Consider the following 15059-nt stretch of genomic DNA (forward strand, 5'->3'; position numbering starts at 1 on the left):
CTCCAAGGACTTGTATTTCATTCAGATAAGCCATCATTTTGAGGATATGATCCCTTACGGGTGTTTCCTCTGACATGGTGGCTGTCATTAACTTTCTCATTGCCTCTTGCCTAACAGTCTGACTCTAGTTCCCAAAGAGTTCTTTGAGATTGTTTATTTTATCATAAGCAGTTGGTAAATCTTGATGTTGATGTTGTAATACATTTGCATTGAAGCCAAAATGTAACACCGCGCCATCTCATCTACTTTTACCCATTTCTTATGATACTCAATCTCCTCTGGGCACCATTAGGTGTATCTGGGCATACCTCTGACAGTACAAACTTATAGCTTTCAGCAGTTAAGACAATATCCAGGTTTCTTTTCCAATCTATATAGTTGGGACCAGTAAGTCTATTCTCTTTCAATATAATGGCCAGTGGATTGAAAGTCATCCTATGAATCACAAAATAAATTTTGGTCAAGACTCTAAATTTAGAATAATATTGATTCCTCAAACAATACTATTTAAATTTACCAACACCTCAAAACACCGTGAATATTGCATGCCACGTTAGTGTGGACGTATACAAATTCAACATTTGTAAGTGGAGGGTCTTACCCATTAATTTTATTATCCTGTCATCCTAACTTTATGACAAATAAAATTAATAGTTGGTTTTCCTTTGGTCCTGCAAAAAACAATAGCAGTGACTCTGTTGGGGAGGATACTATTGAATGCGTCTAAGTGTATACCATTACTTGATACTTAGTCCATTAAATATGATTGTGCCCCTTTAGTTGGAGAAGATCACACGCTCCTAAATAATTTTCTATAACCATCCATAAAGGAAGCTTGATCTAGTGATCCGCAACAAACCCATCCGTTGTGGAGGGAGGCACTCAGAGCCAACACGCAAGCTTGTTGCATCACTTATAAACCAGTAATGGAGACCGTGGAATTTATTTAAAAATCCCTCTCCCACTTAGTTATTCAAGGTGAGGAATTTTAACCTATGCTAGCATATATCACATGCACACACACACATCACAGTAAATAAAAGCAATAAATGTGGAAATTAATTTTCCAAATATTATTGCCTTTTCCATCACTGTCCTTCGTGTGTTCCAACCCTAACTGCTGCCAACTTTAGCCACCGCCATCGGGTCCAGTCATCGCATCTATCTTGCTTCTTATTTCGCTACGCATCTGATCCTTCAATAGCACTATGCCTCGCAAGGATACGATCCGTGACAAATATAGAATTTTATATATATCGATCCTATATTCCATAAAGGAATGTACATGTATTCTAAATCGAACAAAAAAGTAAAATTCTAAAACTAATACAACTCCTGCTATATTTGATACATACAATCATGCACACACAAAATAATGCCCTTTACATGTCCAAGGGTCCAATCACACACAACATCTATTAACCATAATAGTTGGAGCCTACAACCACAAAGTTAGCACATCCTACTATTATCCTACCTAAATTATGTATGACATGTGCATAATCTATTTGAAAACCAAAACACACAGAGGCAAACCCTAGCTTTGATACCAATTGTTTGTTGGTCCTAGAAAGATCGTACTGATTTCACTGTATAAAAATTTTGTACAAGTGTCGAACCTTTCCTAAACAACCTATTGTGTTCTTTAGAAGTTAAATTAGGAATCACAAACGGAACTTAACATTATTGATTCCAAATTTAACTTATTTGTTCTTAATGATTTAGACTTGGATCGCAAGCGGAACTTAACACTATTGATCCAAATCAACCTATGTTACAAATTCAATTAAATATCTATTTCGAAAATCGGTTCCTAGGACAAACATGACGAGGTACATGACCTTCTTGGGTATGGGAGCATGCACCACTGCCTCGACAAAACCTTTTAACAAAATTAAATATTTAATTTCCTAAAACAACATTAGGTTTAACCAAAAAGAACAATCAAATCACAAATTCAAAAAATAAAAAAAACATAAACACGAATTATAAATTTGAAAAACTAGAATCTAATGCCTCTTGTGTTTGGAATTCTTACAAAAAAAAATAACTAGCATGATGCGGAAAACAATTACTAGTTATACATTTTCTTTGTATACTAATAACCTCGAGATTTTCTACCGTATTCCTCGACTCGCCTTGGACGTCGTGTGGGCAATGATCCTCCAAGATGAACACCACCCGAAAGCCTTCTTCCTCCTCTAAAATCCGGCCACCACCACAAGAGAACAAAAGAGAGCAAGGGGAAAAAGAGAGGGAGAGGGCCGACCACAAGAGAAAGCACCAACTTGAGAATAAGAATTGATTATTCATGAGGCCTCACCTCCCCTTCTTTATATTACTTGCTCAAGGCAAATAAGGTATGATTTTTTTACAAAAATTAAAATCATCCTCTTATTTTTCCTTTTTCCTTTTTATTTTTCCTTTTCTTTCCTCTTGATTGATTCAATTATCAATCATGAATTGATTGGCCGGCCCCTTGCTTGGGCACCAAGCAAGGGTGGCCAACCACATCATCAAGGAGAAAAATAATTTTTATAAAATTTTATAAAAGAAGAAATCCTCTTATAAAATTTTACAAGCTCTCTTTCCTATTGTGGAAGTTAAAAAAGGAAAGTTTTAAAATTTAAAACTTCTATTCTAAAATTTTCTTTTTTAACATGGTTACAAAAATAGAAAGTTTCAAATTTAAAACTTATCTTCCTTTTTTTTAAAAAACCATGAGGATATTTAAAAAAGGAAAGTTTTTAAACTTTTAAACCATGTGGCCTAATTCAAATAGAGAAAGTTTTAATTTTAAAACTTGTAGATTTCTACAAAGAGAAGATTTTAAAAATTCAAAACACTCCTCCTATTTGAATTTATTGTGGCCGACCCCTCTTTGCTTGGACACCAAGCAAAGGGCCAACCCCTTTGAGAAGGAATTGGTCGGCCCCTATGGCTTGGTCACCAAGCCATGGGCCGGCCCCCTCTTGGACACCAAGAAGGGCTTTTCATGAGTGGACTTGAGGCATTAATGAGGCTACGATAGAGACCTAGAGGAGAAATTGGTTTTGGCCTTCCGATGAGCTTGAGTATCCCATGTTCGCCCTGAACACACAACTCAAGTTCATCAACAATAACTCATTCCACTAGAGAGTTATTATTGCATTACCACACCAATCCTAAATTACATTATGGGCTCCTTCTTATCATGAGTGTGTTAGTCTCCCTGTGTTTAAGATATCGAATGTCCATTAATTTAATTGAGTTACTTACAACTCACTTTAATTAATATCTAAGTCCAAGAGTAGTACCACTCAACCTCATTGTCATGTCGGACTAAGTCCACCTGCAGGGTTTAACATGACAATCCTTATGAGCTCCTCTTGGGGACATTCTCAACCTAGATTACTAGGACATAATTTCCTTCTATAATCAACAACACACACTATAAGTAATATCATTTTTCAACTTATCAGGCCTATTGATTTATCGAGCTAAATCTCACCCTTTGATAAGTTAAAGAAATAAACACTAAATATATATGCTTGTTATTATATTAGGATTAAGAGCACACACTTCCATAATAACTAAGGTCTAGTTCTTTTATTAAGTCAGTATAAAAAGAACTTACCTAAAATGGGCCTACTCAATACACTTAGAGTATACTAATGTAATTTATTAGTCAAGATAAACTAATACCTAATTACACTATGACTATTCCAATGGTTTGTTCCTTTCCATCTTAGTCATGAGCAACTGTTTATAATTTATAAAGAACTGATAACATGATCTTCTGTGTGTGACACCACACACCATGTTATTTACAATATAAATTAATTGAACAACTACACTTAACAAATAAAATGTAGACATTTGACTAATGCGATACTTTTATTTCATAAATAAATGTTTACAAAAACTAGGCTTTTAGTATACACTCTAACAGTTAGAAGCATGTCCTCAAGGATTTGAATGACTCGTCCTGACTGACCACCTAACTGAAGGTGGAAAATAGTACTAAATGCGAGCTTCATACCTAATCCGTGGTGCATACTCTTTCAGAATCTAGAAGTAAATTTTGGATCCCTGTCACACATAATTTGGGCTAGAATCTAGTGTAGTCAGACAACCTCTCGGGAGTATACTTTTGCATACTGTCATAGTGAAGGTGGTCTTTATCAGTAGGAATGGGCCAATTTTGTAAGTCTATCCACAATAACCTAGATGACATTTGATCCCCGTGGTGAGGTTGGTAATCATACCACAAAATCCATAGTGATCTCTTCCCACTTCCATGTGGGGATCAGAAGTGGTTTTAATAGTTTCGTGGGCCTCTGGTGTTCTGCTTTCACTTGTTGACAAGTAAGACACTCATGAACTAATTTGACTATGTCCTTATTCATCCCCAACCACCAGTACATTAGCTACAAATCTTTATACATTTTCGTACTTCTAGAATGAACGGAATACGGGGTAGTATGCACCTCGGTCATAATGTCTTCCCTGAGCGAACTGACCTTTGGCACCCATGAGTGACCCTTGTAATGCACAATTCCATTCACAGTCATATATATATAGCACGACCCTTAGCTTCATCTTTATGTTTCTATTCCATCAGTTGCTAGTTTGATGCTTGTCTAATCCAGATGCGGTCAAGAAGGTTCGACATAACTGTCAGTGTTGAAAAATTAGATTGCTCATTCAGTCTTAACACCTCCAAAGATCATCTGTTGAAATTCTACTATCAACTATTGTTGGGTGGTCAACTATGATAACGTCACAAACTTGTGACTCAGAGAGTCTTCCACTACATTAGCCTTACCTGGATGGTAATTAATATAGGATCGATGCGTGCTAGGGGGGAGGGGGGTAAATAGTACTCGTGACTTTTTTACTCATTTCAAAAAACACAGAATAATGCAGTGGAATAAAGAGAGAATATAAAATAAATGCTAACAAAGTTTCTTTTACTTGGTTCGGAACCTGTGATGACTCCTACTCCAAGGTCCGTGATCATTGATCGCTTACATTGGGCAATCCACTATCAATTCATAAATTCTTTACAAAGAAGAATACAGAAGATTAAGTATTAATAACGAGGTTTACTGACAATAATGAATAGCAGTAGATCGATGATTGTTTTAGCAATGTAGAAGAGAGAAGCACTTGCTCTTTCTTGATCTTAGAATGACTTTTTAAGCAATTGGTCGATCCCTCCTTTTATAGCTAACCCAGACCTGATCCAAATCCATTAATCTCAGGATCATATTTGACTCATTGATGACCGATCGACCGATCCTCCTGATCGATCGATCTATTGATCGATCTTGCCTGAATCAGCTCGGCTTCCCATCCATCTTCTGCCGCTTCGGATGAGTCCTCATTCGGTCGATCGATCCCGCCATTCGATAGACCAATCCCGCTAACCTCGTTGGCCTATTTGATCCGATCCACCCGACCTGACCACGTCGACGCCTATCCACCATTTGGTCGATTGAACCCTAGGTTTGGTCGACGGATCCTTCATTGAATTTGATCAGTTGTCTGTAAATCTACTCTGCTAGCTTGGAGGTCTGGTCGACCAATCCCCGATACAATTGACCAATCCCCGATTCGGTCGATCGATCAAGGCCAAAACTAACCCTGTAAAAGTGTTAGTCTCCTGTAAAATAGAGTTAGAATAATAGAAAATAATAAAGTAATATAAAAGATAACATTTGACAGCCTCCAGACTGTTCAGTTATGACTTTCGGATTTCCCCAAAACCCTAGGTTGAACTAATGCCTATTGTTCCCTCTTCGGGGAACGCGTCCTCACCTACTCATCTCAGGAGAGTTTACCTTTTGTCAGACCAGTCCTTCAGACCGTCTGAACTTTTGCTTAGCATCCGATATTTCAGGTATTCATGTTGAATGCCCGCTCCATGACTCGTCCAGATATTCACCTAGTTCTCCGACTCTAGGATTTTGCCCAAAGTGATCGACCCACCAAGACTTCACTCAATCCCCTGGATTAGGACTTCGTGGCTAACCGCAGCTAGGACTTTCATTTACCTAAGGTTACCTCCCCCTAGGGGCTTTCACTTGCCTTGAATCTGTAACGCCCCGCCCCTTCCTACTTAAGCTGACGGGGGTTACTTATCTTTTCTTCTTACCTTTAACTAAATTTTTCATTCCTTTCTATCCAAATGTTATTCATTATCCTAGTGGTTATCATACATCAATTTATCTCCATTATTTGTGGGAGGTTCAAGGTTCAATCATCGACCTCACCTCTTCTTATTCTATTTTTGGTTTCTATTTTCCCCTTTTCTCTTATCCTTTTTATTTCTATGCTCTAAAGAAAATAATATCCATATACCTATCTTAATATTTCGTTGGTGTTACAGTACCCCGTACCTTATAGAAAGTTCATCCTCGAACTTAGAATAGCGACGGATACTTCTGTTTCATATCCTCTTCACGTTCCCACGTGGCTTCTTCGTATCGTTGATTTTGCCACAGGACCTTTACTAAGGGTACCTCCTTGTTCCTCAGTCTTTTGACGTCTCGATCCAATATCTGGATTGGTTGGCTCTCGTAGGTTAGGTTCTCTTGCACTTGTACTGCCCGTGGTTCGATCACTTGATCCGTGCTCGGAATGCATTTCTTTAGCATCGAAACGTGGAACATGTTGTGAATGGCTGACATCTCTTGAGGCAGCTCTATTTCATAAGCTACTTTGTCGATTCTTTTCAGAACTCGGTATGGTCCCACATAACGCGGGCTTAGCTTTCCCTTCTTACCAAACCTCATTACTCCTTTTATAGGAGCTACTTTGAGAAATATTGAGTCTCCGACACTGAATTCCATTGGCCTTCATCGCTTATCCGCATAATTCTTTTGTCGACTCTGAGCAGTTTCTATTCGTTGGCGGATGTTCTGTATGGCACGGGTGGTGTTATCAATGAACTCGGTTTGAAATCCCATCTCTTTCTTTTCACCTCTTTCGTACCAACATATAGGGGATCTACATTTCCTCCCGTACAGAGCCTCGTAGGGCGCCATCCCAATAGTAGCCTGGTAACTATTGTTATAGGCGAATTCTGCTAGGCATAAATATCGGCTCCAGCTCCCTTTGAAGTCTAATGCGCATGCCCGTAACATATCTTCTAATACTTGGTTAACCCTTTCTGTTTGTCTATCGGTCTGAGGATGGAAGGCAGTACTGAATAATAGTTTCGTACCAAGAGCCTTCCGGACGCATTCCCAAAAATGTGAAACAAAATGACCATCTCTGTCTGAAATGATGGTCTTAGGAATCCCATGTAGTCTAACAATTTCCTTAACATATAATTGAGCCAGTTGCTCAATTGAATAAGTCATCTTAATTGCTAGAAAATGAGCGGAATTGGTTAATCTATCTACAATTACCCATATGGCGTCGTAGCCGTTTGTTGTCTTGGGTAATCCTGCTATAAAGTCCATAGAGATATCTTCCCATTTCCATTATGGAATTTGGACAGGCTGCAGCAATCCTCCAGGCCTCTGATGTTCTGCTTTAACCCCCTGACAGGTTAGGCAGGTACCGACATATTGAGCCACATCTCTTTTCATACCGGACCACCAGAATTTTTTTTTCAAATCTTGGTACATTTTGGTGGATCCTGGGTGCATTGCATAGGGCGTTGAATGAGCTTCCTCTAGTATCCTCCTTCGCAACTCTGGATCCTCGGGAATACATAATCGGTCCCTGAGGTATAATATTCCACTGTCCGCGATCCGGAATCCGCCCTTCTTTCCTTCTAGGGTTTCTTGTTTAATCCTTTGGAGACTTTGGTCACTGGTTTGTTTCTCCAATAGGTTGTCGAATATTGTGGGTGCTATAGACATGGTAGAGAGCTACCCGGACATATTTTCAATCCATTGACTCGTAATATCTCTCGGTTTCCCGATAATTTCGAACACTGGTTCGCTTTCAACACCAGATATAGCTTTAGCATATTGACTAAAGGTAGATAACTGACCTGTGATGACAGTAGAGGCTCTCGCCACATCTTCTTTAGTGAGCGAGAAAACCCTGGCATTCGTTGTAGTTGGTGGAGCTTCCAATCTCCCTTGGCTAATCGGTGTTCCTTCAATAGTAGCTTGCATCTGGTGTAGTTGTGAGGGGGTACTCTTGTTCTGGTTGTTCTGCTAAGGTGGTACCTGGAACCGGTTAGTGCAGTCTCTGGCCAGATGTCCTTCCCCTCCATAATTATAACACCTTCTTGTACCCTGGTGACATACTCTGAGATGCAGCTTTCCGCATATAATGCACTGGGGGTATTTCGGTTGCTTATTCACTGAGCCACCTTTTGCATTGTCCCATTGTTTCCTTTTTCCAGTAGAGGTCCCTTTCCAGCTTGTTTTGCTACCTGAGGGTCTCTGTCCTTCTGTTTGGGCCTGACTCTTATTCTCGTTCATCACTTTCTGATAATGTTCTGTGATTAGGGCGCTGCTGACCAATTCCTCTGTAGTCTGCGGTCTATTAACTCCGTCGACCACGTTCAGTGCTATCTCGGGTCGAAGCATCTTCAGCATCAGTCTGACCCTTTCTCTTTCTGTGCGAACCAATTCTGGACATAAGCGTGCCAAACGGTTGAAGCGTTTTACTGCTTCGTTCACTGATAGGTCACCTTGCCGAAACTCGGTGAACTCGTCGTAGTGCCGGTTCGTCACTTGCATATGGAAGAACTCCTCGAAGAACTCTGTCTCGAAGTCCGTCCAGTTCATCAGATTAATCTGTCTCTTTGCCTTTACTCTTTCCCACCACATCCTTGCGTCTCTGGAAAAACAGAATGATACACATTTGATCTTTTCCGATACGGGCCAGTCCAGTAATTCCACTATGATTTCCACTGTCTTGAACCAGGCCTGAGCGTCCCATGGCTCGCAAGTACCTGAGAAATTTTCCGGCTTCAGCCTTAGCCACTGTATCAAGTAGGTCTCTTGTCTGACCACTGGGGCAACTACTGGGATGACGGACACTACATTCTGATTTACTGGCAGGGTGGCAGGATTTTCTTGCTGACCCATCAAAGTCGTGATCAACTGTTGTTGCTCCGTGATCTGACGCTGGAGGTCGGTAACTACCTGAGTCAGATCTGGTGGAGTTGCTGCCTCGTCTGCTTGGGTAGTACGTCTCCTAGCCATGCTTATCTTCATTAAATAACAATAAATTATCGTTATTTCTATCCAGGCTAAAATAAGATCGTTATTATTCCTATCCTACCATCATGCATACCTAAACTAGAACTGTGACTTAACATTATAAAAATAAAATAAGAAATCATGCATAATATTAAAGCATCATAGAAGAATTAATTTAAGCATATAGATTCTTACTTGGAGCGGCAGGATGGAGGCTTGACATGTGTGTAGTGAAAAGGCTAAACCTGACTCTGATACCAAACTATAACGCCCTGCCCCTTCCTACTTAAGCTGACGGGGGTTACTTATCTTTCTTCTTACCTTTAACTAAATTTTTCATTCCTTTCTATCCAAATATTATTCATTATCCTAGTGGTTATCATACATCAATTTATCTCCATTATTTGTGGGAGTTTCAAGGTTCAATCCTTGACCTCACCTCTTCTTATTCTATTTTTGATTTCTATTTTCCCCTTTTCTCTTATCCTTTTTATTTCTATGCTCTAAAGAAAATAATATCCATATACCTATCTTAATATTTCATGGGTGTTACAGAATCCACTAGGACTTTTACCTAAGAACACTTAGGACTTTTCTACAAGCTCATTCACACTTGTTAGATAGCAAGACAACTTATCTTTGAACCCTCTGTCATAATCAAAACTTAGGTTCGATCGTCTGGTGCTCCCTACACCAATAATTAATGTCGCAGTTGTAGTCCTTCACTAATCCAACATTGTCTCTACCTCTAAATCTTTAAGGCAAATACTACACGTCTAATTCCAGATCATGCGTGGTATAGTTTTACTCATGTACCTTCATCTGACGAGAAGCATAGGCGATTTCCTTACTATTCTGCATTAACACAACCCCTAAACTATTATTGGATGCATCTGTGTACATTACAAAATGCCTTGTACTACATGGAATTGTGAGAATTGGTGTCATCATCAATCTTTCCTTCAACTCTTTGAAACTCTTTCCACAACAGTCAATCCATTCAAAATTTTCCCCTTCTTAGTTAAAGATGTCAGTGATAGTGAAACCCTTGCAAAGTTTGGGATGAACTAACCTTCGATAATAACCCGCCAACCCTAGGAAGATTTGGATTTCAGTAGCATTCCTTATTGTAGCCCAATTTTGGATTACCTCTACTTTAGTTGGATCCACTTCTATACCTTTCCTCGAAATGATGTGTCCTAAGAACACAATCTGCCCTAACCAGAAGTCACATTTATTGAATTTTGCATACAAGCGCCGAGCCTTCAAAATCTGCAGCACCGTAGTCAAGTGCTGACGATGCTCTTCTTGGCTACGTGAGTAAATTAATGTGTTATCAATAAAAACAATGAAAAATTGGTCCAAGAATGGTTAGATAATCTGGTTCATCAAATCCTTAAAGGCTGCTAGAGCATTGGTCAGCCCAAATGGTATAACTAGAAACTCATAGTGGCCATAACGAGTTCTGAATGTAGTTTTACGGATATCCTCATCTTTCACCTTTAACTGATGGTAACTCATCCTTAAGTCATTTTTTATGAGAATATTGCTACTCCTTGCAATTGGTCGAATAGATCATCAATTCTAGGTAGGGATATTTATTTTTAACTATAACCCGGTTCAACTCTCGATAGTTAATGGACAGATGCATCGTTCCACCCTTCTTGCGGACAAACAACATCGATGCTCCCCATGGTGAGACACTTGGTTGGATAAATCCCTTATCAAGTAGCTCATGCAACTGCTCTTTCAACTCCTTCATCTCCGTAGGTGCCAATCTGTATGGTGCTTTAGACATTGGAGTGGTTCCCAGTATTAATTTAATTCTAAATTCCACTTCCCTGACTAGAGGCAAATCTTGATATGTCATCCGAAAATACCTCTGGAAAATCCCGTGCCACTTCTACCTCATCCAAACTCAGTCTAGGTGTCCCTGGATCAACTGATATGATTGCAAGGAAACCCTCACACCCTTTAATCATCATATGGTGAGCCTTACACACTGTAATGATATAAGATAAATTCAGTTCCAATGTCACCTTGAAGACCCTTCATTTGGTGATTTCAACCTGACATCTCGTTTTCAATCAATGGTAGCCTTGTGTTAAGACAATCAATCCATTCTTAAGATCACATCAAATTTCACCATATTCAAGATGATAAATTCAATGTACATTGTACAATTGTGAATTAGCATCTCACAATTCTTTATCATACCATTGCCATGCAGTTCTTCCCCCAAACCTCACCGTTGTTTCTTCTAGTAGCCATAGTCCCATATAACCAAAAATATTTATATCACTACCTTACATATATTCATAAACACAACTACATTCATGACTATAACTTTGAAATGCAAAATCTTATTGACTTCAAGGCTGGAGTGTCTGAGTCCTCCATGAGATTGCATGCACACACTGTCCTTTGGGAATGACTGCTCTAATACTAACTGAAACAACCCTAACGACTTATTCATGACTGAACCATACCATATCAATAATACCTTGGCAAGTGATTTACTAGAAACTAAAACCAAAACTCCACATTGAAAGAAAACAACTTTGCATCATCTATAATTCATAATTTTGAAACATATCTCCCAAGAAGCATTTATGAACTCCTACTAATGCAAGCAACAAACCATCTCCATCGTATACAAACATAAGGAACAAAGGGAAAAGGACTAATAAATGGCACTTGGAGTTGTTGTTTTAGATTTTGGATAAATAAATATTATACATATAAGGTAGGATGACTAACTATGAAAAAAAACCTTAGTATAAATGAATTTGTTAAAGGGATAACAATGATGATAATAATCATTTGATAAATAATATATATATTATAGATAAGTTGTAGAATGTTTACGGATTTAGTTGGAAAGTTTTTAGATGTTTTTTTTTATCGAAGTTGGAATAATTCATTGGGGATCTATTATTAAGAAAGGAAAAGGTCTGTTTGATTATTCATTTACCCTCTGTTTGGATGGAATGAGGGAAGGTTCATTAACGAAAGGGAAAGTGAGGGGAAGTAAAGTATTTAACTTCTCCTTGTTTGGGAGGGAGAGAAGGTTCATTAACGTAACATGTATTACTTTATTTGGGAGGAAAGGAAGGGGAATGAAGGTTAAATAGATAAAATTACAAAAATACCCTTACTTTTTAAATTAGAAAATTTTCATAATATTAATATTTATTTTATAAATATAAATTAGATATTTTTAATAATAAAATTAATTTATTATATTATCATTTAAATTAGTTATTTTTTAACAAAAATTATTTTTTATATTATTCATGACAAAACAATGAATTACCAATAATCAAGTAATTAAATGAGAAATAATGAAAATAATGATTTTAGAAACCTTAAATAAAAAAAAAATTAAAAGATAACGCTGATAACAAGAATTTCTATTCTTTAAAAATTTATTAAATTTTGATGGAAAAATTAAAAAATAGTAGATATCCTCTTACATTTTGACGACAAAAATAGTTTCTACCTTCAATTCAGTTAGAAGACATGTCAGATTCCTTCTCTAACAATCTGACAGCAAGCGAGCTGTGAAGAAGGCGAGGAAATTGAACTCCGACGATATAGTAAAATTAAAAATTGAAACATTTCTTAAACTATTAAGAACAGGGATAAAATTGGAATAATTTTTTTTATTTCCATTCCCCTTCCTTACCCCCCAATTTGGGGTGTAAGAAAATCTCTCTGGGTAACAAAGGTTAAAACTTACCCTTCTTTATCTTTCCTTCCCTTTCCTCACTCCTTCCCAAACGAGGTTCAAAATTTTCTTTCCTCTTATTTCTCCTTCCCTCACCTGCTCCCAAATAGACCATTAAAGGGAGTCGGGGAAAAAGGGAAAAGTTAGCCCTACCTTCATTCAGCGCCAACTCCCCTCTCCCCGTGAGATTTCCTTTGCTCGGTGCCAGCCTGCCTCACAGACACCGCACCTGCGGAGGTCGACTCCCCGCGACCTTCTTCTCCTAGTAACCACTTCTGTTCGGTGCTATGCCTTACTCTGACGCCCTTCTCCCTGTGACCCTGTGACCAACGGACGCGGTGCTGCATCGCCACGTCTATCCGTTCACATCCAGGCAGTGGCATCAGGAGGGGGAATTTCCAGAGGTCGAGACGCCGTTGACAGCCCAAGCCACTAAGATCCACTGCCTCTATCGACCATGGACATCCACTACCGAAGATGAAACCGAGGTAATCCTTCTGGTTTACCTAAATTTTGTGTAAGTGGCCCTATTTCTGGGTAGAAGCTGGAATTTAGGGCTGGGATTCATCAAGGCTACTGTTAACAGTAAGAAGGGTGAATTAGGTTTGTTTCAATAGGTTGTGGTATGCTAAACGTGGGTTAAACATTGGGTTGGATAACTCTCTGTTAACCAGAGAAGTAAAGGAGTTAATTTTCATTAGAATGATCAACTAATAGTAGGGGTAAAGTTAGTTGAACCATATTATTAGTTGGTGTTATTAGCTAGTAAGGTTGCGACTTAATTGATTAAGTACAAGTCAATTAGATTTATAAATGGGTAGATAGATTTATGAAGCTATGGAACTAATGAATAAAAGACTAGTACCAAAGAACGGGGGAATTATGTATTTGAGGTTGTTTCCTAATATGAGATTATTACTTAAATGGTCTTTGTAATTGTCGGATTCGAGCTCGAGAGAGAACACCGGACTTGAAGACTACTAGAACGTTCTACATATGAGGTGGGTAGTTTCCTTGGTTCTCTTTTAGATCCTTGGAAGTTGGTGCATGATTTTATTATTATGATAGTATACATAGCTTACCTTAACTCTATATCTAATTGATTCCTAATAATTGATATTTGATTTGCTTGCCCTTATGTTCACTACATTGGATATCTTGTAGTCTTCTTGTTGCTATATCTGATTGATTCCTAATAATTGATATTTGATTTGCTTGCTCGTATGTTCATTACATTAGATATCTTGCAGTCTTCTTGTTGCTATATCTGATTGTTTATTCCATTCAATCCCTTTAGATAGTGACATGTACCCTGATACATGGTGATGTTTGTTTCCGGTTTTACTAGTTGGGTATATGTAAATTTTGATTGCCCACGGGACCATCCGTCATAGTACGTTCTCCCACAGTCTGTAGCTAGATAGCTATGTTTACGCGCCCTATCTACCCACAGGACCATCCGTGGTAGAGTGTTCTCCCGTAAGCAGTGACCACGAGTCTACCCACAAGACCATTTGTGGTAGAGTGTTCTCCAACAGATAGTGGCATCCTACATTCCCTAGCTGCACTCTATAGTTATTGTGTACATGTTATATATATATGCCATGTTTGGTTGTTCAGGTTTATGGATTTCTAGGTTGGTGCTTTTCTCTTACGTCATCTAGTAAGTGGTACCTGAGATCACTCCTTTACCTTTTAATGCAATGCATATACCCATTGAGTGTTTTGCTCACTATCCCTTTGTTTTCATTTATATTTCTGGTTAGCAGGTAGGAAATAAAGTCATGTCGCCCGAAGATCCTAGCTATCGGTCCCACAATGTTCGAGATGTCTTTAGTTTTATTTTGTTGTCAACATTTTAACTTTTTGGTATTCAAAATTTACATTTGGAATTTATTATGAAAACATTATTTGTTTTACTTTTGTAAATTCTCTACTTGGTTGGTTTGCAAATAGAGTATGTTATTTGTTAGACATGCACGCATGCAAGATTGTTCCTATTTTTACATTTTATGTTGGGTCATGTGAGTGCCCTTGTTGTCTTCTGTTGTGATTGTCTCCAGTCATGTGGGCTGAGGTTTTATTGTTATACCTGTGTGGCTATGTATCCAGATCCCTTATGTTATTAGAAGGGAGGAGATGCTGTCTGGTTGTAGGGCAGGGACTCCTTCGGG

At 38.4% G+C, this 15059-nt stretch overlaps 1 long non-coding RNA gene across 1 annotated transcript; it reads left to right on the forward strand.

The window, feature by feature from the left end:
• Positions 1-12953: 12953 nt before the first annotated feature.
• On the forward strand, positions 12954-14814 carry LOC122041102. Its single transcript, XR_006128827.1, has 2 exons — positions 12954-13373; positions 14655-14814. It is a non-coding gene; the product is annotated as an uncharacterized LOC122041102 (long non-coding RNA).
• Positions 14815-15059: the final 245 nt, after the last annotated feature.

Source organism: Zingiber officinale, chromosome 2A (assembly GCF_018446385.1).
Source record: "Zingiber officinale cultivar Zhangliang chromosome 2A, Zo_v1.1, whole genome shotgun sequence".
Classification (NCBI taxonomy): domain Eukaryota; kingdom Viridiplantae; phylum Streptophyta; class Magnoliopsida; order Zingiberales; family Zingiberaceae; genus Zingiber; species Zingiber officinale.